The sequence below is a fragment of the Phyllobates terribilis genome, unplaced genomic scaffold (genome assembly GCF_046119375.1).
Source record: "Phyllobates terribilis strain yellow unplaced genomic scaffold, ASM4611937v1 Scaffold_4__5_contigs__length_816908805, whole genome shotgun sequence".
Taxonomy (NCBI): Eukaryota; Metazoa; Chordata; class Amphibia; order Anura; family Dendrobatidae; genus Phyllobates; species Phyllobates terribilis.
The window spans coordinates 455978704-456005166 of record NW_027362764.1 but is presented as its reverse complement, the minus strand read 5'-3'; the positions used below and the strand labels follow the sequence as shown (position 1 = coordinate 456005166).

The 26463-nt window shown below is 41.3% G+C and overlaps 1 protein-coding gene across 2 annotated transcripts in view; it reads right to left on the bottom strand.

Moving 5' to 3' along the window:
• The window catches only part of LOC141265487 (cadherin-6-like), a 343088-nt gene that overhangs the window by 280933 nt on the left and 35692 nt on the right, over positions 1-26463 (bottom strand). Inside the window, exon 2 of one of the 2 annotated variants that reach the window (XM_073678638.1) lies at positions 24845-24892. The exons of the other annotated variant lie outside the window; for it this stretch is intronic. The gene's annotated coding sequence lies outside the window, so the exon portion shown is untranslated. The remainder of the gene's footprint in view (positions 1-24844; positions 24893-26463) is intronic. 2 annotated transcript variants of the gene reach the window in all.

The window sequence follows — 26463 nt, the reverse complement described above, 5'->3', positions numbered from 1 at the left end:
ACAGTTTTCTTTAAAACAATTGTACCTGCTAATTCCAGGTCTTTCTGTAGCTCTCCATAGGAGGTCCTTTGCCCTTGGACAACTCTTCTGATAACTCTTTTCACTCCTCTGTCTAAAATCTTGCGGGGAGTACCTGGTCGTGGCAGCTTTATGGTGAAATCATAGTCTTTCCACTTCCGGATTATGGCCCCAACAGTGCTCCCTGAAACCTTAGGTAGTTTAGAAATTCTTCTGTAACCAATGCCATCAATATATTTTGCAACAGTAAGGTTGCAAAGGTCTTGAGACAGCTCTCTGGTTTTAGCCATCATGAGATGTTTCTTGTGTGGCACCTTGGTAATGAAACACCTTTTTATAAGCCATCAGTTGATGCAGCTGACATTTTTCACTAAATATCAGGATTGCTTTCTAATTACTGATAGATTTCTGCTGGTGTCCTGACTTTCCATGGCTTGTTGCACCTCTCTTTCATCATGTGTTCAATACTTTTTCCCTGCGTCATTTCTCATTATTACACATAACCTAATTTATGGACATCTATGGCTTCATTTCTTTGTCTGTGTGTATTGGATGGGTTGTTACAGACAATTGAATTTCATGTCCATATATATATATATATATATATATATATATATATATATATATACACACACATACACAGTATATAGTATAATGACAATTTTTAGATCTTAGTCTAACTCAGGAAAGGTTAAGAATAGACACATCTGTACACACACAGATATATATACAGACATATACATATATACATATATAAACACATACATACACACACACATATATATATCAACCCTGCCATGGAAGAAGAATTTATCCTGAAACCTATTTGTAGAGGTAAATAAATTAGTGTATAGAGGGGGGCATTACCTCTACTCCCTGAGTCACCTATGAGGGTATGTTTTGTAGATCCGCTGACACCAGTTTACATTTTTCCATCAATAGTAGATAGATGAATGTGTCAGAATGATTCATTCCCTGCTTGATAATCCCTTTGTCACCATGGAGGTCTAAAGATTAAGGTTACTTCTCTGTAAATTCTTGTACAGTTTTCTGTATATTATAATGTGCGTTTCACTGGTGTCGCTGATTTGTTTTATATTGTGTGGTTTCTCTGGTAGGTTTTTATTTTAGTAAGGCATAAAAAAGAAGTTAGTCTATTTGAGTTTTTCTTACTTGGATGCCATTACAGCAGTCAAGGATTTATATATTTTTTTGCTTTGTTTCTGTAGTTCTTTCTATAATATGATTTTTTTTATAAACTACAGGAACTAGAAATCCAGGAATAAATTTAGATTGTAATGTGACAGATGTGAATATGATAAGTTATACATAGTGTAATAAAAAACTCACCTGTGTATGTCTATAAATTATTTATATTGCAGGGATTGGTCCACTAAAAACATTTATCACCTAGCTTCAGGAAATGTGACAAATGTATCATCCCTTGGAGACCACTGCTGGGACTCTCAATGATCATGAGGATGAATGAATGAAGCAGTGGTCAGGCATGTGCACTGCCACTCCATTTAGTGTCTATGGACTGATGGAGATAATCAGTCACAAAGACATTTAGGATTGAGAGCTTAGATTCCCATTTTCATGATTTGGGGAATCACATAGGTGAGACCCCTGCAATCTTACACATTTTACTTGACCTGTGGATAGGGAATAAATGTGTTTTTAGGCCAACCTCTTTAATGCTCATAATAAGACATGCCATTTCCACCAAAGCTCATAAACCTCTAAGGTTTCAACTAGATGTCCATTTATCTCATAAAGAAAAAAAATATATATAAGCCTCTTCTACCCATTAGGCTGTAAAAAAACAAATGAGATTTATCTGCTATGTTTTATTTTTCATGGACCTTTAAGGTTTTTTTTTCCCTAAAGAATTCCATGAAGAAGTTTTTAATTGTTTTGGAAGAATTTTTTCTAAAAGTGTCTTTTTGCAGCCTTCTGATTGGACACTGCCTAGTTTGGAGTGGTTTCCTTTAGGATCTGTGTCAACAAAGTGACACGCACTTTCTTTTTTTCCACAAGGTATTTTTTAAAACCTCTTCAGAAAAAAAAAGCTGAAAAAAAATCGTTATTTGAACAGCAAAGTGGATTTCCCGTAGAAATTAATTAGAAGAATTTTCCAAGAATTTTTGTAGCACTTTGAGGAGAATTTTGAAGAGTATCCAATCCAAAAAACGCTGTGTGAACATAGCCTCGGTAGTACAGATATTACTTAACATCCATTTAAGTCACCGCAAATTTAAAGTCACCACTACAGAATTTAATATCCAATACTGATGTCCCCCAAAACAAGTCAAGTGCACCTCATTCTGCAATTCCTTTAACAGCCTCTAGCTACAGTATTTTTTATGTAGATTCTTTAACCGGTCTTCCCAATAAAAAAAAAAATTATCTTGAGTATGTATAGAAAAAACAGGGATCAGTCACTACTTCCGTTCACATCCTGTGCGATTCAGCAGCAATACTTATAATCAGTATCAATATATCTGTATTTAGCAGCAAACAAGCCCCTTCCATGGTGCTCACCAAGAAATAGTCAATATAGTATTGATCTCAGGATAAAGTAAAACTGAATTCTGAATAGTGTTTAAAAAAAAACAATTCCCAAATTATTGTTTCTTTTGTTCATTTCACCCCTCAAAAAATGTAAAACTTATGGCTCTCAGAATATGTTAACACAAAAACAAATATATATTTTTTTTCAAACAGTATATTTATTGTACAAAAGTCATAAAACACAAAGGAAACTATAAACCGTACATTTGTTATTGCTATAGTTGTCCTCGCCCACGGAATAGTTAACACATAAAAACAATAACAGCAGAATGACGGGGTTAATAAATGTTGAAGTTAATACAAAATAAATATGTCAAGTAAATACGTCAAATAAAATCTACAAATATTATGGCTCCTGGAATGTGATAAAAAAGGCTTCATCCAAAAAGCCCAAAATGGGGCAGTCCTAAAGTGGTTAAAATCAGAATCAGATGATTCACAATCACAAGTAAAGCTACAATGTCACATGGCAGGAAACCTAGAAAATGGTGAGGCATGGGTAAAATGTACTGGATATACGATTAGTATGTGACTGTATGTTAGAACCTTAGATCCTCTTTGGGGTATATACTCAAAAAACAAACTGAATCATAGTATTTAAAGGGAACCTGTCACCAGGTTTACCCATATGAGATAAGACCCCCAATCTGGCCTGCAAGACAAGAAAAAAATACTTTTATTATACTCACCTGAGGGGTGGTCTGGATCCGATGGGTGTCGATGTCTTGCTCTGGAGCCTCCTATCTTCTTGCGATGCCATCCTCCTTATGTTCTTTGTGTGGATGATGCGTCCTATGTCAGCCAAACAGTGTCCCATGGCATCACACTCCTGCACAGGCGTACTTCTCTGCACTGTCGAGGGCAGATCAAAGTAGTGCAGTGAACATGTGCCAGAAAAAGATCAAAGAGCCTCGGCACATGCACACTGTACTACTTTACTTTAGACAAGTATGCCTGCGCAGGAGTGCGATGCTGGGGACACTGTGTGGATGACGTAAAATGCGTCATCCACACGAAGCACAGGAGGAGGACTACATCGCAAGAAGAAGGGAGGCACCGCACCAGAGCAGCGACGCCCATCGGATAGGACCGCCCCGTAGGTGAGTATAGTATTATAAAAGGTCTTTTTCTTGTCTTGCACACCATATTGGGGGCATATACACTGCTCAAAAAAATAAAGGGAACACTCAAATAACACATCCTAGATCTGAATGTATGAAATATTCTCATTGAATACTTTGTTCTGTACAAAGTTGAATGTGCTGACAACAAAATCACACAAAAATCATCAATGGAAATCAAATTTATTAACCAATGGAGGCCTGGATTTGGAGTCACCCCCAAAATTAAAGTGGAAAAACACACTACAGGCTGATGCAACTTTGATGTAATGTCCTTAAAACAAGTCAAAATGAGGCTCAGTGTTGTGTGTGGCCTCCACGTGCCAGTATGACCTCCCTACAACACCTGGGCATGCTCCTGATGAGGTTGCAGATGGTCTCCTGTGGGATCTCCTCCCAGACCTGGACTAAAGCATCCGCCAACTCCTGGACAGTCTGTGGTGCAACATGACGTTGGTGGATGGAGCGAGACATGATGTCCCAGATGTGCTCAATCGGATTCAGCTCTGGGGAACAGGCAGGCCAGTCCATAGCGTCAGTGCCTTCATCTTGCAGAAACTGCTGACACACTCTTGCAGGAACTGCTGAGGTCTGGCATTGTCCTGCATTAGGAGGAACCCAGGGCCAACCGCACCAGCATATGTTCTCACAAGGGGTCTGAGGATCTCATCTCGGTACCTAATGGCAGTCAGGCTACCTCTGGCGAGCACATGGAGGGCTGTGCGGCCCTTCAAAGAAATGCCACCCCACACCATTACTTACCCACTGCCAAACCGGTCAAGCTGAAGGATGTTGCAGGCAGCAGATTGCTCTCCACGGCATCTCCAGACTCTGTTACGTCTGTCATATGTGCTCAGTGTGAACCTGCTTTCATCTGTGAAGAGCACAGGGTGCCAGTGGCAACTTTGCCAATCCTGGTGTTCTGTGGCAAATGCCAAGCGTCCTGCACAGTGTTGGGCTGTAAGCACAACCCCCATCTGTGGATGTCGGGCCCTCATACCACCCTCATTGAGTCGGTTTCTAACCATTTGTGCAGACACATGCACATTTGTGGTCTGCTGGAGGTCATTTTGCAGGGCTCTGGCAGTGCTCCTCCTGTTCCTCCTTGCAGAAAGGCGGAGGTAGCGGTCCTGCTGCTGGGTTGTTGCCCTTCTACGGCCCCCTCCATGTCTCCTGGCGTACTGGCCTGTCTCATGGTAGCGCCTCCAGCCTCTGAACACTACGCTGACAGACACAGCAAACCTTCTTGCCACAGCTCACATTGATGTGCCATCCAGGATGAGCTGCACTACCTGAGCAACTTCTGTGGGTTGTAGAGTCCGTCTCATGCTACCATGAGTGTGAAAGCACAACCAACATTCAAAAGTGACCAAAACATCAGCCAGAAAGCATTGGTACTGAGATGTGGTCTGTGGTCCCCACCTGCAGAACCACTCCTTTATTGAGGGTGTCTTGATAATTGCCAATAATTTCCATCTATTGTCTATTCCATTTGCACAACAGCATGTGAAATTGATATATTAGAATGCTGTATATCAGGGCTGAAAGATGCTGGTCTTATCTCATATGAGACAAGTGGTGATAGGTTCACTTTAAGGGAATTGAAAATCCATCACAGAAAAATCTGGTCTAGTTCTTCAGGTGGTGTTTTATGTGATACCTACATATGTGAGTAGTTCATTTTAGAACTGTTATAGCCTTGGTATCGTACCCACATACGTTTCTGACATTATGAAAAATAGGTGATTGCTATTGCTCCTTTAGTAAGTGAAATAATGTAATAAAACATCTTAATATTTTTCCTTTTTTCATGCAGAAAAGATCTTGGTTCTCCTCCAAAAATCATATGCCAGAAATAAAAGCCGTCATCTTGGTCCACCACAGGTGAAAAAAATGTAATTTTCCACTCATGTAGGAGGCAGCAATACAGGTAGAAAATCTAGCTGGTATAATCAGAGGGATACAAACTAATGGAAGCTTTCTTTTAATAATGTCTTTGTCCTATTTCATCTAACTTTTATTATTATGAAGTACATTGTACTGCTAATACAACTGCCCATAGATATACATAGACAAAGATGTATATAGAGAGATAGATGGCAGATAATTGCTGTGTGATTATACTTATTTTATTGCTTAGGAGGTGATCTCTGGAGCCAGCATATATTGGGGTGATATAGCCAGGTGCATTTCCTCTGCTGGTATTGTTACTTGTACTTCTTCATATTTGCGGTATAGACTTTTGGACATTAATCAGATGTCTGTTATTATTATCACACGTAAAGACTGTTTTGGATCAGAGTTTCATCAGTGATGAAAAAATAAAAAAATTGCAAATCACCTCCTGTCCTTAACACATATTAATCACGGATTGCACTTGGATGCAATTTTGATCCATGAGTCAGATCTATAACGGACATGATGCCATCATTTTTTGTGGATCCTCCGGTGAATAGCTAGACAAAATAGTTGGCATAGACATGTGAAAAACATGGATACAACATGTACGTGACTCACGGACGTCTGAATGAGGCCTAAGGGCTGATTCAAACATTAGTTTTTCATGTGCGAGTTCTATCCGTCTTTTTCACAAATACAGCAGATATCTATTATAGTCTATGGGGATATTCATATGTCTGTGTACTGCTGCAGATCAAGTGGTTCGCACAAATCATGGAGACGTGTCCGATTTTGATCTGAGTCATGGATCAAACTCGTATACGGGTCCGTGACAAAAAAAGAGACAGCACTCAGGTGCCATAACTGCGCTGTAAGTTTAATGGATGGAGAAGCTTAAGAAACCTCCATCTTTTTTTTTTGTTGAGAAAACTTGAAAGAAAAAACTGACATGTTGACCAAACTGTGATGAAAATCTGGTCCATTTTTTTACGTACAAGAAAAACCATTGATGTCTGAATGAGCTCTTAGGAAGAGACCTTATGTTAGCTGTTAATTCTAGACAGTGCCAGAACCAGTGGACATAAAGGCTATCGCTGCAAGTGCTGCAGTAGGACAAAGTATTCATAGACACAATATTTATAATACTGCACAATACAGCAAGATTTCGCCCCTGGCAGCAAAGTCGTATTAATGTATCAGGATAATCACATTCTGTAGATTTTCCATTACTGCAAAAGCTGAGCCTTGTGCCTGAAATCTGCATTTTTCTTCTCCTCAGAGCTAGGATGTGGCATGACCACCATGCTATCTCTACCTGTAATGGCAATCTTCTGAGCTGATGACCACATATTGAGGTGTTGGGCCTGATTCATTATTGCACGGGTGCCTGTTTTTTGTTAACTTTTTAGTACCTTTCTTTGCTTGCGCCACATTCCTCTTCCCATTTGCACCTTCTTTGAAGTCTATTTTATATGTGTTCACTTGTTTTATCCTATGTTCAGCCTTGTGGGCAGAGTTTAGGATTTCCAGAAGCTTTTACCAGATTCATCATTTGTCACAAATGTACTATAGTGTCCACTGCCCCTCCCCCGGATGATTTTTATCTACACCAGATATTATGACGCTATCTTCCGCAATTTTGAGAAGCATGCAACTTTTTGCACAAACAAGGTTAAAGACATACAGTTGAAACCAGAAGTTTACATACACTATATAAAGAGACACACATGCATGTTTTTATCAATATCTCACATGAAATCACAAAAAACCTTTCCCATTTTAGGTCAAATAGGATTACTATAATTTTTAATATTTGCCAATTGCCAGAATAATGAGAGAGAGAATGTTTAAGGGATTTTTATTACCTACTGCAAAGTCAAATGTTTACATACATGTCATTAGTATTTGGTACCATTGCCTCCAAACGTAAAGATTGTCATTATGCCCAAAATCCTAAATTTTAGATTCATCAGACCACAGGACATGTCTCCAAAAATTAAGGTTGTTGTTCCTGTTTGCAAACATTAATCTGGCTTTTTTATGATTCTTTTGGAGTAATGGCTTCTTCTTGGCAGAGTGGCCTTTCAGCCCATGTTGATACAGTACTCGTTTCACTGTGGATATTGACACAATCTTACCAGCTTCCGCCATCATCTTCACAAGGTCTTTTGCTTTTGTCCTTGGGTTGATATGCACATGTCGGACCAAAGCACGTTCATCTCTGGGACACAGAACCCGTCTCCTTCCTGAGAGGTATGATGGCTGGACATTCCCATCTTGTTTGTACTTGCATATAATTGTTTGTACAGATGAACGAGGCACCTTCAGGTATCTTGAAATTGTACCCAAGGATGAGCCAGACTTGTGCAAGTCCACAATTCTCTTCCTGATATCTTGGCTGATTTCTTTAGACTTTCCCATGATGCTACACAAAGAAGCAGTGTGTTTCAGGTGTGCATTAAAATACATACACAGGTGTGTCTCTAATTAACTCAGATGTTGCCAAAAAATTGTCAGAAGCTTCCAAACACATGACATAATCATGTGGGCAGTCCAGAATTGTTTAAAAGCATAGTAATCTTAGTGTATCTAAACTTTTGACTTTGCAGTAAGTAATAAAAATGCCTTAAACCATTCTCTCTCTGATTATTCTGGCATTTGACAAATGTTAAACATTATGGTAATCCTAATTGACCTTAAATGGGAAAGGTTTATTCTGATTTCATGTCAGATATTGAGAAAAATATGCATATGTGTCTTCTTATATAGTGTATGTAAATGTCTGGTTTCAACTGTAAGTCTCTGACAGTGGGATTTAAAATGCGGCAGCAGGAAGAGAGTCATTAATTTCGCCCATCACATGGGCGTGGGGCGCCGATGGGTGGTCATGACAGTCCGGGGTCTGCAGAAAACCCCCATGCCTGTCATCACGATACCCCTGGGAACGCCAGCTCGAGGTCGGAGTTCATAGGAGATTGTGAGTTCTGCTATACATAGCAGTGCTAGTTTCCTAAGGGGTCTATTAAATAAAGTTAAAAGTGAAAAAAAGTTTCTAAAAATCTGAAAAAAAAAAAGACAAAATTTCAAATCATTTCCCTTTTGACCTATTGAAAACAAAACAATTGAAAAAAAAAAAACACATATTTGGTATAAAATATAAAATAAATTAATCTGATCGGTAAACGGCGTAGAAAAAAAATATAAAACCGACGAATAATGTTTTTTTTTGGCCACTGCAACATTGCAATAAAATGCAATAAGAGGCGATCAAAACATCATATAATCTCCAAAATGGTATCAATAAAAACATCAGCTCAGGGTACAAAAAATAAGCTATCACCCAGCCTCAGATCATGAAAAATGGAAACGCTACAGGTTTCGGAAAATAGCGACAAATGCAAAAACTTTTTTCATACGAATTTCAGAATTTTTTTTCCACAACAAAATAAACTATACATGTTTGGTATCTGCGTACTCGTACTGACCTGGAAAATAAGATTGCCATGTCAGTTTTACCATATAGTGAACGTGGTAAATAACAAAAAACAAAAAAACAACAATTGTGGAATTGCACTTTTTTTTGCAATTTCCCTGTAATCGAAGTTTTTTTTCCTGTTCCAGTACAGTATATGGTAAAATCAATGGTGCCATTCAAAATTACAAATCGTCCTGCAAAAAAAAAGCCCTCATACGTCTATAATGACGGAAAAATAAAAAAGTTATGACTCTTAGAAAAAGGGACACGACCATGGCATGAAGGGGTTAACTGACACAATCGGTCAGTGAAAAAAAATTGCAGCATTCCACGCCCCTTCACGTCTATGGGAAAACATCAGAAAGCAATCAGGTGATATCTGAATGCAGTCTGATTTCCACGGACTCACAGAATGGAGAAATTTTGTTCTCACAGTTTGCTATGGTTCTCTCATCCGAGAGAATCAGATCACCCTCAGATCACACTATGCCGACACTCTGCGCACCCTCTGATCAGAGTTTGATAGAAGTGTCATTAGCATCATCGACCGGTCATTAACATCATGTGACCCTGTCCTTACACTGATAAGTGACTGCCTTCATCTCCTCCCTACTCCACTTTTCCATAGAAACTTATAAGCACCGAGTGTCGTCTCTTTCATACTCCATTCTCCAGTAATGTGAATGTAAATGTCTTCACTGAAGACAGATTTTACCCGTAAGTTGAGAATGAATGATCAGTCCAGGTGGAGAAAGAAGCAGATTTCTCTGCTGACAGATATTGCAAAGTTGCTTATTTTCATGTGCAATATTGATTTATATAATAAAAATTAAAATGACGGTTATTTTGAAGCCAAGTAACGGCACAAAGACACTACTTGAGCAATAAGAATGGTAACAGAATTTTTTTCTCTGTTTTTTTTTTCATACAAAACAGGAAAAATTTGAGAAAAATGTCAACTTTCACAAAAACCCCCAAGTGACAAAAATCCTTTTTTCCATTAATTTGTTTTAGAACAGAGAAGCAACATAGATTTCTAAATACAATGCACAGCATAAAATCCATTACTTCTGTATAAAATAGGATGGTAAATAAGTGGATCAAGGGAATATGTAGGAATTACATGTTTCCATCACTGAAGTCTACTAGGAACACTGAAATGGATCCCGAAAATCTCAGCTATCACATCGCAACTATCCAGGCAATGTAAAAGTAATGCTGGTGCCAAATCATTTTTATAATTGGCATAAACATTTTTCAGATTTCCATTTAGTCTAGAAGGAACAATTCTCCCTCCTACAGGCCACAAGGGCAACGTAAGTTTTTCATGAAAACCTTGTGCTTCTCTCTGCATAGAGGGATTTTCGTGCCATCAAAGAAAAAAGAATGTTCCTGCTCGGGTAATCTAAAAAGAAAGGTAAACATGTATCAGCACTGGAGCTTAGAGCATAATAATCCAAAAAAGGGAATGTGCTACTTTGTGGTTTGTTTTTTTTTCAAAGGATTTACTCCTGCGATTATTCATCCATATATGAGAAGCCTCTCTTATTTAACTCATCATGAGGTTTTCCTGTCCAAGCTTTCCACTGTTGACAGTTTTACTCATTAATTGATTTCAGGAAGCGTCTAGCAACCTGTCGTAAATCCCTCAAACGCTGAAAGGATTTGTTCCAAAGAAACAGATGTGATTAAAATACATTCTAAAGCTTTCAGAATGGAGCAAAACGTGGATGTGAAGATCAGCACATTTATGGATCTCTATAGAGATTCTAAAAATGCTTCTTATGGTGATATTTAAGGTGGGCTGCTTGCTGATTTATGCCTTAGCTGCAGTCATGTCGCTATGGGTCTTGTGTTCTCTTAAGCTTTCATATGTCTACGTAATACCCGATAATTCTCCGTCTAGGTACACACGGCCTAATGGTTAGCCACAAATCACATAGGGGAAATAGCAAGCATCTACTGCTTTCCAGAGATCTGTGTATGCATGCTTTGCTATGAATACAGCTATATTTTTCATTAACACTAGAACTACTGATGGAGTCATTTTGACTCCTTTCGTTTTTTATTTCTCTTCTGTGACTACATTTTTCAGAATTCCGGCTTGAAACTCGGTGACTTTTCCTCAAATATGATGTGAAAAAAAATTTTGTGAGAATAAATAATTTTGGTGAAAAATTTGCGCGTTTTTTTCAAAATTTACCAAGAACTACTGAAGGGAGTCATTTTGACTCCCTACTATATTTTGAGGTCCTTTTGTCACTAAATGTTGCTATAAAGTTTTGTGCATAATTTTTTCACTCTGTCTTATTTACCCTGATGTTCATATAGATGTAGTTCAATTTACATGTCAACTTTTCACATTTTCCTTGTGTTTTACCTGCTTGTATTACTGTGTAATGCTGAACAAAATAGCTTGTTTACTCTAGGCTCTTATCTTATGCTAATGAAGGGTGGTGTTTTTCTAAGGTCCTAGCAGGAGACAGTATTCTGGATAGTAACTTTACTTTCAGTTCAGCTGAAGAGACAAAGAGAACAGACGCAGACATATGAGCTCTGAAGACTCATACAAGTATGAATTGTTATGAAATAGTTTATGTAATGCACACGCCCGGGCTGAGCGGCGTGTGCGTGTGATTGTAGTGATTCCACTGGACCGTGTCGGAGAGTGAATGCCTGGAGGGGCGTAACTAGGTATTCACCCGATCCGACCAGGGTCGCACGACGGCATACGACGCCAGTGCACCAAGGAGGAACCGAGCAGAGGGACCAGGTGCTACTCCAGGACAGACCCCGGACACGGCTGTTGACCCACACAGGGGAATACAGGAACAGACTGGTAGGCTGGCACACAGACTGGTGGGTATAGGCAGGCACGACTGGTATGCAGGCAGGCGGGTATGCAGGCAGGGGGGTACAGGCAAGCACAGCTAGAGTGCAGACAGGGAGGCACTAGCAGGTAGGAACACAGGCGGGATAGGACCCAGTACACACTGGGACTCAGGAACAATACAGGCAGAGGGGTACAGGCAAGCACAGCTAGAGTGCAGACAGGGAGGCACTAGCAGGTAGGGACACTGGCGGGATAGGACCCAGTACACACTGGGACTCAGGAACAGAACCACAGATGTGGCGGACAAACACAGCAGAGTGAGGCCGCCCAGAGAGGTGAGCGAGAACAGGGCAGGACAAGGCCGCCTGGAGCGGTGAGCAAGAGTAGAGCAGGACAAGGCCGCCAGGAGCGGTGAACAAAGGGTCAGAGCTGAGCGAGACTGCCGGAGCAGTGAGCAAGAGTAAAGCAGGACGAGGCCGCCTGGAGCGGTGAGCAAGAGTGGAGCAAGACTGCCGGAGCAGTGAGCAAAAGGATAAGAGCGGAGCGAGACTGCCGGAGCAGCGAGCAAAAGGGTCCGAGCAGAGCAAGGCTGCCGGAGCAGCGAGCAAAGGAGTCAGAGCAGGCTAGAACCGCCGGAGCGGTGAGCAAAGGAGTCAGAGCAGGCTAGAACCGCCGGAGCGGTGAGCAAAGGAGTCAGAGCAGGCTAGAACCGCCGGAGCGGTGAGCAAAGGAGTCAGAGCAGGCTAGAACCGCCGGAGAGGTGAGCAAAGGAGTCAGAGCAGGCTAGAACCGCCGGAGCGGTGAGCAAAGGAGTAGGAGCAGGCTAGAACCGCCGGAGCGGTGAGCAAGGCAGAGCAGGGGGGACAGGGCTCTGTTCACACGGAACAGACAGGAAGAGAAAGGCAGAGCCAGATACCCACAGGATACTTGCAGTGAAGTAGCGAGTGGACCACAAACTCACAAACGGGAGTACAGAGACAACAAGCAGGAGTTAGGTACGAGTTCAGACTCTGCAGAAAAAGGAAGGGAACGGACATAGAAGCAAAACAGGTAAAGGATAGGAAAGAGTTCAGACTGGAACTGAGTGTACGGAGGAGACCGACACTGCAGCGGGATACAGGAGCGGGTCTGGGAATACGGCCCCCAGAGAGGTGGGACGAACAGGCAAGGAGCGTGTTCAGACAGGACAGACAAGATACAGGAACAGGTCTAGGTAATCGGCCCCTAGAAGGCGGGAGGAACAGGCTAGGAGCGAGTTCAGACAGGCCTGGAAATACAGCCTCCAGGATAGGCAGACAAGAGAACACAGAAAGGACTCAGTTCAGACACGGGAACTGATACCGCAAGGCAGGAGACATAGACAGGACTCAGTTCAGACACGGGAACTGATACCACAAGGCAGGAGACATAGACAGGACTCAGTTCAGACACGGGAACTGATACCACAAGGCAGGAGACATAGACAGGACTCAGCTCAGACACGGGAACTGATACCGCAAGGCAGGAGACATAGACAGGACTCAGTTCAGACACGGGAACTGATACCGCAAAGCAGGAGAAATAGACAGGACTCAGTTCAGACACGGGAACTGATACCGCAAAGCAGGAGACAAAGAACGGGACCTGGCACCTTCAGAGTGCAAGCACACACTGAAAGAAACACTATGCTCAGGCAGGGATAGATGGGAGCAGCTGAGCTATATACCAGGTGACAGACAGCAATAGGCTGAGGACGCACAAGGGGTGTGACCCACAGCAGGTACAAAAAAGCAGGAAGTGATCGGGCGCCACCCTTAAGCAGCAGAAACAGACACAAACAGACAGCATGGAGGGAAGCCAGAGAGACATTCTGGACTGGAGATCAAGTGCGCGCTCTTGCACAGTGGGAGATGGACCACCATGCAAGAACGCCGCCAGGTATGTTACAGTTTAGCTGTCTGTCAACTGATTCAGCCCACCTACTTTGGAAGGTGGCAGAACAGTTATTATTTCTTTTAGTTTTCATTTCATTTCTATTTTTCAGCAGGGAACTATATAGAATTATGGAATTTCTGAGGAATATGGAGAGAAGACGTTTGATAAAGCCTCAGGATATTCTGGCTACTTTGCAATCCATACTGGAGGATGAATCGGAATCCGAATTGCAGGAACATGTATTTGATTCTGACAGTGATGAAGATTTCATTCCTCAGAACATATCAAGTGAATCTGAAGACTCAGAAGGAACAAATCCAGAAGGTAAGTAGTTATGTGTATTTATTTGTTCTTCCACACACTGAGTTAGGGCCTGTGCGCACTAGCAGAATTCTGGCTGAATAGCCATCTGGATATTCTTGCCGCAATACAGGCCGTACCTGCCCGCTCATGCCTGAAGCTCCGCTCCGAACCCCGGGCTGGAGCAGCTGTCAGGGACAGAGCAGCGCTTGCTTACGCGCGAGCACGGCTCCGTCCCAGACAGCGGCTCCAGCCCGGGGTTTTAAGCGGAGCTTCAGGTATGAAACTCCGCTCTGTACCTGAGCGGGCAGGTACGGGCCGGATTGTGGTGAGAATATCCGGTCGGATATTCCGCCGCTAATCCAGCCAGTGTGCACGGACCCTTACAAAACAAAAATTCTAAATATTCATCAACTTTTTTACAGATATTCCAAGCACATCAACTGGGGATCGGGCTCATGCAGTTATGTTGCCTCGTGACCATCCTCCTGGTCGTGGACAGAAAAAATCAGCAAAACGTCCCAGAAATGAAAGAACAACAGATAACGATGGCGGCGAAGGTAATGCAAAAACAAACACCAGAGAAGGCGAATCTGAAGGAATACTAGTTTCAGCGGATGGTATTCAATGGAAACCTGTTGAAATTGGAGAACACTTGCCTGGTAGGCGTGACAGCCAAAATATTCTTCGAGAAGCACCTGGCCCTACAGGATACGCCAGAAGAAATATCATTATCGATAGTCCTTTGAGCGCATGGCGTTTATTTTTTGATTCATATATATTGACACATATAAAGAACTGTACGCTTGCAGAAGCATGCAGGAACAATAATTTACAGTTTACTCTATCTGATGAGGAGCTAGATGCATTCATTGCGATATTCTATGCTCGTGGAATATCTGGCACGAACCGTCACTCGATTAGCAGTATTTGGTGTAATGACTGGGGAATACCGTTTTGCAAAGCGACAATGTCTAGGGACCGCTTTGTTGAAATTATGAGGTTTCTCAGATTTGATGAGAAATCTACTCGATCGGAGAGACTGCAAACGGACAAGTTTGCTCTATTTTCTACTGTGTGGGACAGGTTTATTGAAAATTGTATTGCGTGTTACAAACCTGGCCCATACATAATGGTGGATGAGCAACTTTTCCCAAGCAAAACTAGGTGTCCATTCAGGCAGTACATGCCTTCCAAACCAGATAAATATGGCCACAAATATTGGCTAGCTGTTGATAAGAGGAGCAAATATCTGGCAAATGGCTTCCCTTATCTAGGCAAAGATGACACACGCCGTGCTGAGGACCGTTTAGCTGACCATGTGGTAATGAAGTTATTGGACCCGTTTTTGAAAAAAGGTCGCAATGTTACAACCGATAATTATTTTACTTCAGTAAAATTAGCTAAACAGCTAAAAAGCAAAGGAACAACCATCGTGGGAACACTGAACAAGATAAGGCGAGAAGTGCCTAAAGAAATAAAATCCATGAAAGAGGAATTGTACAACACTAAAGTGTTTAGAAATGAAGACAATTTTACACTTACAGTATATCAAGGAAAGCCCAACAAAAATGTTGACATTTTGAGTTCCGTCCATCCAGATGTTGTTGTTGCGTCTGATTCCGCTAAAAAAACTCCAGAAACGGTAAAGTTTTACAATGAAACAAAATATGGAGTAGATGTAGTGGATCAGATGGCACGAAAATATACCACACGAACATGCACAAGGAGATGGCCTGTTCATGCATTTGAAAATGCCTTAGACTTTGCGGGTATAAATGCATGGATAATATTCAAGGAGATTACCCACCAAAAAATGTCACGCAAGGCATTTTTGCAAACGCTTGTGAGAGAGTTGAGTGGTCCTTATGTCACAGATAGGGAAAAGGGTTCCACGTCCCAAGTTTCTACATGCTCAGAAGTGATGGTTCAAACAAAATTTTGCCAGATCAAAGAAAAGTGCAAGAAAAATAGATCTGTCGGAAATTGTAAGACTTGTGGTAAGTCTTTGTGTGGGCAATGTACTGCCATAAATCAAAGGCAATGCCTAAAATGCGAAACACCAAATGGTTAGAAGGTGAATTCTGCGCCATATTTTCATTTTTATGCTCCTCCACCTACATTTTCTCTGCTTTTTGTTCTTCAGTTGTTGTTTATATGTGTGCACTTGAATAAAAAAAAATGTTTGAAAAACGTCTATTATAATTATTGTTATTTTCTGTAGAAAAATAAGAAAAGCAGAAAAAAAACAATCAAAAGCATTACTGTTGGATCTCACAATAATAATACATTACAAAAAATATAATTATTAATAAATAACCACAAATGAAACTCTAAAAATAAACGAAAACAAGCAAGGAGTCAAAATGACTCCTTTCAGTAGTTCTAGGCGGGTCACGAGTCCAGTAGTCCTAGTGTTAATCTTGTACATATCCTGGCACTTGGCTACACATTATACACGACATGATTGCCTAGAAAACAATAATGCTGTAGCAGGTGGAAGTTGTTCAGTTTTAGAGTCTGAATGTGAGAAGAACAGCAAAATTTCTATTTGTGTAATGTTTACTATCCAGAAAGGAAACTCCAGCCGAGCCTCAGTTCTCAGCTTTCTTGCTGTTAGTGTTGTAGCTTTTGATATTATTGTAGTTTGTGTTCAACATGATGCCGATTCTGGCAAGAGCTAGTCTCTTGGTTTCTCACTCTCGCAGGGAACAGTGCATTGTCAGAGAGCGGCAATATGCGGCATACATGGAAATGTGTGCACTGACATTTTCTAAAATGATGGGTTTCTCTCTAATACTTCTAACTACCCAGAACAACATTGCGGGAAGCTATGATCAATAAAGCCAAAAATAACATTACAAAGATGCAAACTGTATGCTGTGACCCCCAAAGGTAAGGAAAGCTACAGTAAGTGAGTATCACAACACATAGGCACAGGGAGAAAGCAGGAAAATATTTCTTCAATCCTGCCTCAATGGTCCAGGGTACGAAACTTTTCTCTCCCGTGTCTGGACCTGAAGTTCTAATCAGATTTTGGGCGATTTTTTACACAATGCCAATGTAGCAGGAGATGTGGAAGGCAGTGGTGGATGAAATCTGATCTCCAGGCTCGTATGCCTCAGTGTATCTGTGGCAGTCTCCCAATAATCTTCTTTTTGTCTGTTTAGCTTCTCGTAGTTAATAATAATTCTGTCCTTGCTATGCAGCTTTCTATGCAGTACACTTAATTCTGCTCATGTTCAGCAGCTAATCTGAACAGGTAGAGTTGCAGTGTAAAGCATGGGGGCAGGACAGACTGCAAATAGAATGCCTTATGGAAGGGCAGCATTTTACAGACATTTTGCATAAATATAAACTCAACCTTACATGGGGCAGCATATTCAGTAGATAGATGCGCATTAAACAGGACAGCACAGTATGTTGCAAGATTTGCTTCAGGTATTAAAATCCTTTGAATATGTTTTTCTCTGTACTATTTGTTAACCATCACTATATCACTATTTCTGTTCAACCCACCTCTGCACTAGTAAATTAGTCTACAGAACTTTACCATTGTGAGAATATCTTAAATAACATGTTCCCTTTTTAAGCCATGTGAATGGTTTAGTAGAGTAACATTACCTCCATATTTAAAAGGGTTGTCCACTACTTGGACAATCCCTTCTTGATTTAAATGTTTGGCCCCGATAAAATAAAACACCTTATACTCCCCTCCCGTGCTGGTGCCGTTCTAGCAGTGTCAGCACTCGCGGTCCCGGTGCTCTCATGCTGTTGTTGTGACATGTGACACCGGCGTCCAATCAGCGCTGGCATCACTGAAGTCCGGGCAGCAGCTGATCTCTGACTTCCTTTTCATGTTCAATTCGACAGGAGGTGGGGACAGTGATGACAGCGCTGATTGGACGCCGGGGTCATATGTCACAACAGCTGCACAGGAGCCCCGGGGAGAGCGAGTGCCGACACCACTGGAACGGCGCCAGCATGGTAGGGGAGTGTAAATGTTTTTATTTTATCAGGGCCAAGTGTGGGGTATGACAAGGAGTTTTCCAAGTAGTAGACAACTTCTTTAAGACCGTCCAAATACAGAACTAATACAAATTTGAAATATACTTCAACAATAAGGCACCTGTGTATTGCAGTCTCAAAAAGTGTAATACAGCGCAGCTGAAACCCATCGTGCTTAGAGCAGAGCGCCAGCAGTGGTAGCGTAGCAGTGCCGTTACTTCATAGTGTTTCCCTGCACTGTATCACCGCATATTCACACACGAAAGCATGACCGCTGTGCAGGAAAAAAAGTCCTTTAATACTCCAGATCAGCGATATGCCAAAATATTCTAGTCTTTGGGGACCCCTCCCACACATCACACAACTATAGCAAATTTTATCAACATTTCTTTGGCAAGAATACCCCTTTAATGTATTATTACATATAAGAAAACCAACCTACACCTTTACTTCTACTCTAGAGAAATCAGTTTATGAGAAATGGCTGGAAAGTGAGTGCAAGCGATTCCCAGTAAATAGGATGTCTGTCTGCCATTTAATAAAAGTAGCTCGTTGTCCTCATATCGTACAGTCTGTCATACATTAAGAACTTGGTTTGGCACTGAACCATCTGAAAAGCTGGTTTACACTAACCATGGGTGCCAAGGAAGCATTGCTCCATCAATTGTACAGCTGGCTTCACTTTTTTGGGCAATTTAAATAAATCCCTAAAGATGCCATGAGGAAAAAATAAACTCCAGGTTTTAATAGAGTCTGGCACAATTCAATGTTGTATTCCTTACAGTTTACATGAACTAATGATGGCTAAGGCTTCCAGGCAGAATCTAGTAAGTATACCGTGTATTTTTCCAGTTGTATACGTTTATAACCAATTGTCAAATATCATCACATCATATCAGACAAGACTTCAGTAAAATGCATTTAGACACGGTTGTAAAAGCTTCAAGAGATAGGACTATCAGGCGATACATCTAATGGATTGTCAAGCAGAAGAGAAGTTGTGGTCTTTTAAACCAATATGTAAGCTGTAACCCTCAGGTGGGGAGTAGCTGTGATTTATTTCAGTGTGGACTGAAAGCGATACGATCAATGATTATAGCTTAACTGTATATGTATTGAAAATCTGAAATTCATCTCTTGTCTGATCAGTGGCTCAGGATCCTGCCATTCCTCCTCCACGCTTAACACAACAGCTCCAACAGTTTAGACTGGCTGTTGTTTTTAAAGGGTTTGTACAAAATTTGTAAGTTATGCCCCATCCACTGAATAGGAAATAAATTATCCCCCACAGATCCCAAGAGGGATGGGGCTCTGAAAAGCCCCATCTCAATGGAGTAAAGGTTGAGCATGTGTACCTCTGCTCCAAACTTTCTCAATGAGAACGGTGAAGATAATGCAGCCCTTTGCGGTCTGCGGCACTTCCTTTTAGAATCAATGGAAGCGCATATGCTTAACCGCCACTCAATTCAGATGGGGTCCTTCAGAGCCCTGTCCTGGGGATCAGTGGGAGTTGTGTGGTCAGACATGCAATGATCAGAAAATTATTCCTTATTGAGAAATGAGGGAATCGATTTGCCACATTGATACAGTTAGTTCCAGAAATATTAGGACAGTGACTAAATCTTCATGATTTGGGCTCTACATGCCACTATTTTTGATTTAAAATGAAACTGAGATGCAACTGAGGTGCAGACTTTCAGGTTTAATTAAAGGAGTTGAACAAAAATATCCTGTGAAACATTTAGGAATTGCAATCAATTTTCTTCAAAGCCTCCTCATTTCAGGGGCTCAAAAGTATTTAGACAAATTAACTTTACAATAAATAAAATGTTCATTTTTAATACTTTGTAGAGAATCCTTTGCAAGCAATGACTGCCTGACATCTGGAAGCTATAGACGTCACCAAACGCTGGGTTTCCTTCTTTGTTATGCTGTGATTGCTACTTCCTGTAGGTGGCACTAGAGTTCTGGTCCTCTTCCTCTCTGAAGAGACACTTTGCATATTTCCTACAGGAGCATTGCGGCTTTAAAACTCTCCTCACCTGATGTGCTTAACACGTCACTCTCCGCAAGGAGAAATATTACCCCTAGATACCGGTCTGACGCCTCTCATCCAGTCAAACCAGAACTCACACTTTGCACTGATGAGGGGCAGTACCCCGAAACACAGTGTCTGCAAATTGAGTTTCTGGTCTTGGCTTCTATCCTAAGTCATGTGATAAGGCTTGTTAATGGTTCACTATTGACTTTTAGGATTGCTACTTCCTGTAGGTGACACTAGAGTTTTAGTCCTCTTCCTCTCTGAAGAGACAATTTGCATATTTCCCAGAGGAGCATTGCAGCTTTAAAAGTCTCCTCACCTGATTTTCTTAAACATGTGAAATGCATGCTCGATGGGGTTGAGATCTGGCGATTGAGTCAATCATTGCAGAACATTCCACTTCTTTGCCTTAAAAAAAATCCTGGGTCATTGTCTATCTGTACTATGAAGCTGTCCAATCAATATTGCTGCATTTGGTTGAATCTAAGCAAAACATACCGCCCTGTATATTTCAAAATTTATCCAACTGCTTCGGTCTTCAGTCTCATCATCAACAAACACTAGTGACCCATTGGAAGCCATGCATGCCCATGACATCACACTGCCTCCACCATATTTAACAGAGGATGTGGTGTGGTTTGGATCATGAGCCTTCCAAGCCTTCTCCATACTTTATTCTTCCCACCATTCTGGTACAGGTTGATCTTATTTATTATTTTATTTACCATGCTTTGCTTATATTGGGCCATCATATTCTGCAGCACTTTACAGACATCATCATCACTGTCCCCATTGGGGCTCACAATCTATATTCCCTATCATCATGTCTTTGGATTGTAGGAGGGAAGCCAGAGAACACATATGCAAATATGGAGAGAATATAAAAACTCCTTGCAGATGTTGTCCTTAGTTGGATTTAAACCCAGGAACCCAGAACTGCAAAGCAACAGTGCTAACCACTGAGCCACCATTCTGCCCCTATCTTAGTTTCATCTATCCAAAGAATTCTTTTCCAGAACTGGGTTTGCTTCTTTAGATATTTTTTGGCAAAATCTAATCTGGTCTTTCAGGCTCATTGATGGTTTGCACCTTGTGGTGAATCCTCTGTATTTGCTCTTATGAAGTCTTCTCTCTATGGTAGATTTAGATACGGAGATTCATTTTTTTCAACCTAATGATTTTCGGTTCCTCTTCCATTAAGAGCTCCTTGACAAAATGTGGGTTCACAGCAACAGCTTCCAACTGCAAATTCCACACCTGGAATCAGCTTCAGACCTTTTACCTGCTTATTTGATGATGGATTAATGAGAGAACAGCCCATGCAGCCCATTAAAGAGCTTTAGATTATACTGTCCAATTACTTTAAAAAGAGGCAGCTACATATTAAAGAGCTGCAATTCCTAAACCCTTACTCTAAACAGGATGTGAATACCCTCAAATTAAAGATGAGAGTCTGCACTTGAAGCTCATATTGATTATATAACTATATCTTGAATATGTATTGGTAAATAGCTAAAATGCCAAAATTTGTGTCACTGTCCAAATATTTATGAACCTATCTATAGTTCATAGCTGCTGGATGGGAGTCCTGCAAACCGCCTCCTACTTGCTGGTATTTGGCTCTTCTCTTGATTTGTAGTCCTGGCATGGCACCATTGACATTGCCCTAGGAGGGCATGTAGGAGGTGTTTCGCAAGGCTCTGGTCTGGAGACAGATTACTGACATGATTTCTGGACCAGGATCCTGCAAATTAATAAATCTCTAATACAAGCCTTTTAAGCACCCCATGATCAGGAACCCGGTGAATAGACAGATGTCTTGTATTACAAGAATACAATGGTTTTAAGCTGCAAACTAAATCACTAATGAGAATAATATCATGTAGTTGCTACATTTATACTGAGCTTCATAAAATGTCAATTACTGATTTGTGCATAGGAAGAGACCTGTCAATCAAGCTGGACAGAGAGAAGCTGGCAAGAAGCGTCTCAGATGAATGTTCTCCCTGTTCCCAGCTCCTTTTTAATGCAGTGAAATTGCTGGTTCCTGAATTCTTTTGCCCGTGGTTCACACAGTGTAAATCAACTGACAGGATCCCTGTAATAAAGCTATTTTACTGATATGTCCATTTTCTTCTCCTGTATCATTGATATCTAAACATTTAACTATTAAAGATGGTTAGTTTTCACAACTACATTTACAAGATACAAAAGAAAACATGAACTACAATTTTGATTGATTAGAATAAAAAACAAAAACAAAAAAATTGACCAAGGAGAACTCAGGCATACACGATTATACATAACATTAAAATCATTATCTAGTGACATTAGTACCTGTCAATTGCTGATATATATCAGTCAGTGAGTGAACCGATACTTCTTGAACTTAATGTATTGGAAACAGGAAAAAAATACAAGCGTAAGGGCCCGCATACACATTAGACTTAAGTTGGCTGAACCTACCGTTATCAATGGGTTTGGCCAACAGTCTTAAGGCCCCGTCACACTTAGCGACGCTACAGTGATCCCGACAACGATACGACCTGTCAGGGATCGTTGCTGCGTCGCTATGTGATCGCTGGTGAGATGTCAAACAGGCAGGCTTACCAACGATCAGGGGAGCAGCGACATCGTGGAAAGAATCTTTCCACGATGTCCTGCTCCTGGTTGCCATCCTGCTGAAGCAGGAGCAGGCTGGTAACCATGGTAAACATCGGGTTACTAGGGGCACACGCGCACTTAGTAACCCGCTGTTTATCATGGTTACGAGCCTACTACGGTGAGCAGGAGGTTATCGCTCACCGTAGCAGAGTGGTAACCATGATAAACAGCGGGTTACTAAGTGCGCGTGTGCCCCTAGTAACCCGATGTTTACCATGGTTACCAGCCTGATCGCTGATCCCGCTGGTCACACACAGCGATGTGTGCTGACCAGCAGGAGGGCAAAGATGAAAAAATGGTCCAGGACATTCTGCAGCGATCAGCGACCACACAGCAGGGGCCTGATCGCTGCAAAGTGTCACACATAGTGACATCGCTGGTGAGGTCGCTGTTGCGTCACCAAAACCTTGACACAGCAACGATCTCGCTAGCGATCTCGCTATGTGAGACAGGGGCTTTACGTGTATGGGGAACTGGCAGACTGATGGTCAGGAGAGATTTCTATAGCCAATGTCTGATTTCGGACTGACGATCGCATTGTTCTCCTTGAGATAAGCCGCCGATTGATATGTCACTTGACGGCTTTCTCACTGAGAACATAAAAGTGCTTCGCTGAAAAAGGCTCCTGTGTATAGGAGGGTTGGCAGAGATGGCAGTCGGCCAAAGCATCATTCAGCCAACAGCCATCTAATTTGTATGGCCAGCCTAAGGAACTGAGTGACTTTGATAACAGCCAAATTGTTGAAAATTTTCACGCTGGTTATGATTGAAGGTGAAAAAAAAATGAAAGCTTCGCTGCATGAGCTAGTGCATAGCTGTAGTGGCCATGCTAACTCCAGTCAAATGCTGAAAGTGCCTGTGAGCATCAGAACTGGACCATGCAGAAATGATGGACGGTGGCCTGGTCTGATGAATTACATTCTCTCTTATACGGTGTATGTGTGCCACTTGGGAGAAAATATGGCAATTTTTGGGGGTCCTGGCATTCATGTGGTTGAGACACACAGCAAAAATTGTTCAAGAATTAATTGAGGAACATGATAAAGAGTTCAAGTTATTAAATTGTCCTCTAAAATTCCCAAATCTCAATCTGATGTGCTGGAAAAACAAGTTCTATCCATGGTAGGCAGCCTTCACAACTTATAGGGCATAAAAGATCTACCAATAACCTGTTGGTGCCAGCTACAGTGGTCTTGTGAAGTTTATGCTTAGATATTGCTGTGCTGCTTTGGCGGCATGAGAGTGATCTATAATATCAGGAAGGTGATTTTATTGGTATGTCTGATTGGTGGGTTTTTTTAGAAGGCGGGGGTGTCTTCAGTCTATTTTTTGCTAGTTTACAAAGTGAGCTTTTGATGTAATATAAAAAAGTGACAACCTTCAACGTCTGCCACCCATCTTGCAAGGTCTATTATTATCTTGTGCTGAATCTGCTTTTTAGAATATTCTAGAATACCATAGATTATCATGTAATGACAGTATCAAAGCAGCGATTGAGCCTTTCAGTTTCGTCATTATCTCCCAGGGGTATTCTATTCCCACAAGACATTTGTTACACTCCATTGTATCTAATTATGCAGACTTGCATCACTGATATTGCTTTTCTTTTTTCCTACACAGAACTGCTTTTTGCCCATCATGTATGTGTGTAGATTAAACCCTTGTGATGACAGTTAGTAATTATGATATACAGACATTTTCATTGTGATAGACGCTTCCAACCACATCAGCTAATTAACAACGGATGGTATTTGTTACCTCGAATGCGTGCAAATGCCACGCTCACCTGACATGCAATAAGAACGTATATATCAGTGGCTTTCTAATATGCTTGTAATGTCAGATAATTATTGGTACATAAAATGCTGGTAAATCACAGATTTCCTAAATTGCATTTAAGCCCTCGTGTTTCTAATAAATGACACTAATAATGGTTCAGTGATTATCCATTTACTTGGATGGAAATAGATATTTCTTTGTAAGGAATTTTGTCTTACCATTTTGCCATAGAGAAAAAAAGCGGAAACTGCCAAGTCACTTTCTTGCTGTAGAAACATAATTAAAAACTGGCTTAAGATTTCAGTACATTTAATTGTCTCATCTCCTAATATTACAATTCTTTAGATAATCAGACACTGTTCCCAATGGAAAGATAATGGTTAACAACATTAAAAAGGCAGCTAAGTTATTGTTGCGTTTCTGTATGTGAGACCTCCTTATCTCGGTCTTTTCACCTACAATAGTTTGTAACTAATGTTAATCCTTTTTCATTCTGTCCTATCTTAGTTAGGTGCATAGAAAATGGTAGATAGTGCGGCAATTCTGAAAAATAGCTCATAATTAAATGATAATAAGAACAATGTTACACGGTGAACAATTTTGTTATGTCTACAATGTCTAACATGTTTAGGCTTCTTTTTTTTAATAATTTTGCATTCACTGAAAGTTAACTCATTCATGCTCCACGATGTATATATCCATCAGAGAGCAGGACGGGGTGTGCGGAGCAGGCCAAGATGTGTTATACAGCCAGCATCTGTCTCTAAGGCTGTGTGCCCACTATGCATTTTTTAAGCGTTTCCGCAGCGGCAGTTCCGCAGCAGAAACGCTTAAAAAACGCATGGTAGAAGGCCTGCCATGTTCACCAATGATAATCCGCATGTGCTGTGCACATGCTGCGGAAATTTCCGCTGCGGATTATCATTGCGGAAAAATCCATAGCACTACCAATTATTTTGCGTAATCGCGGCGTTTTCCCCGCCATTAACTTGCATTGAATCGCTTAATATCCGCATGACTACATGTGCACATGCGGATATTAAGCGATTCAATGTGCGGATAGTACCCAGGTTTGGAGAAGAGGAGACTCTCCTTCAGACCCGGGTACCATAGTACCTGTAAAAAAAAAAAAGAATTTAAAATAAAAAAATACATTATACTCACCCTCTGATGGGCCCCGATCTCCTGAATGATGCGTCGTGGCTCCCCGGCAGCTCGCGATGGTCTAAAAGGACCTGCCATGACGTAATTTAGTCATGTCACGGGTCACGCGACCGCTGACGTCGGCAGTCGCGTGACCTGTCACATGACTAAATGACGTCATGGAAGGTCTTTTTACACAACCGCGAGACACCGGGGAGACCAGACGCATCGGATAAGGAGACCGGGGGCCATCGGAAGGGGAGTATAATGTCTTTTTATTTTTTACCATTTTTTTTTTTTAACTAACTTTGTCACACTATATAAAATCCATGCCGGTTGCATGGACTTATATAGTATGACCAAGTTGTCAAGCACTTTCCAAGTGATGCTAAAATCGCTTGGAAAGTGCTTGACAACCCGCATGTGAAATCGCATGTGAAAAACGCTTCACTTTCGCTTGTCCCTGGCAGGAAAAACGCATATAAAATCCGCATGCGTTTTTTCTGCTAGGGAGATGCAGAAATGCAAAGGAAAAATCCGGAGCATTTCTGCATCGTGGGCACATAGCCTAAAAGCAGCTACTGACTACTTAAATGCCTCTCAATCACTGACAAGGCATTTATGTAATTTCAGGCTCCTATTCCATCTTGGGGGGAGGAGGGGGTGCAATTGCAGGGTGCTAATGAGTTGCCTT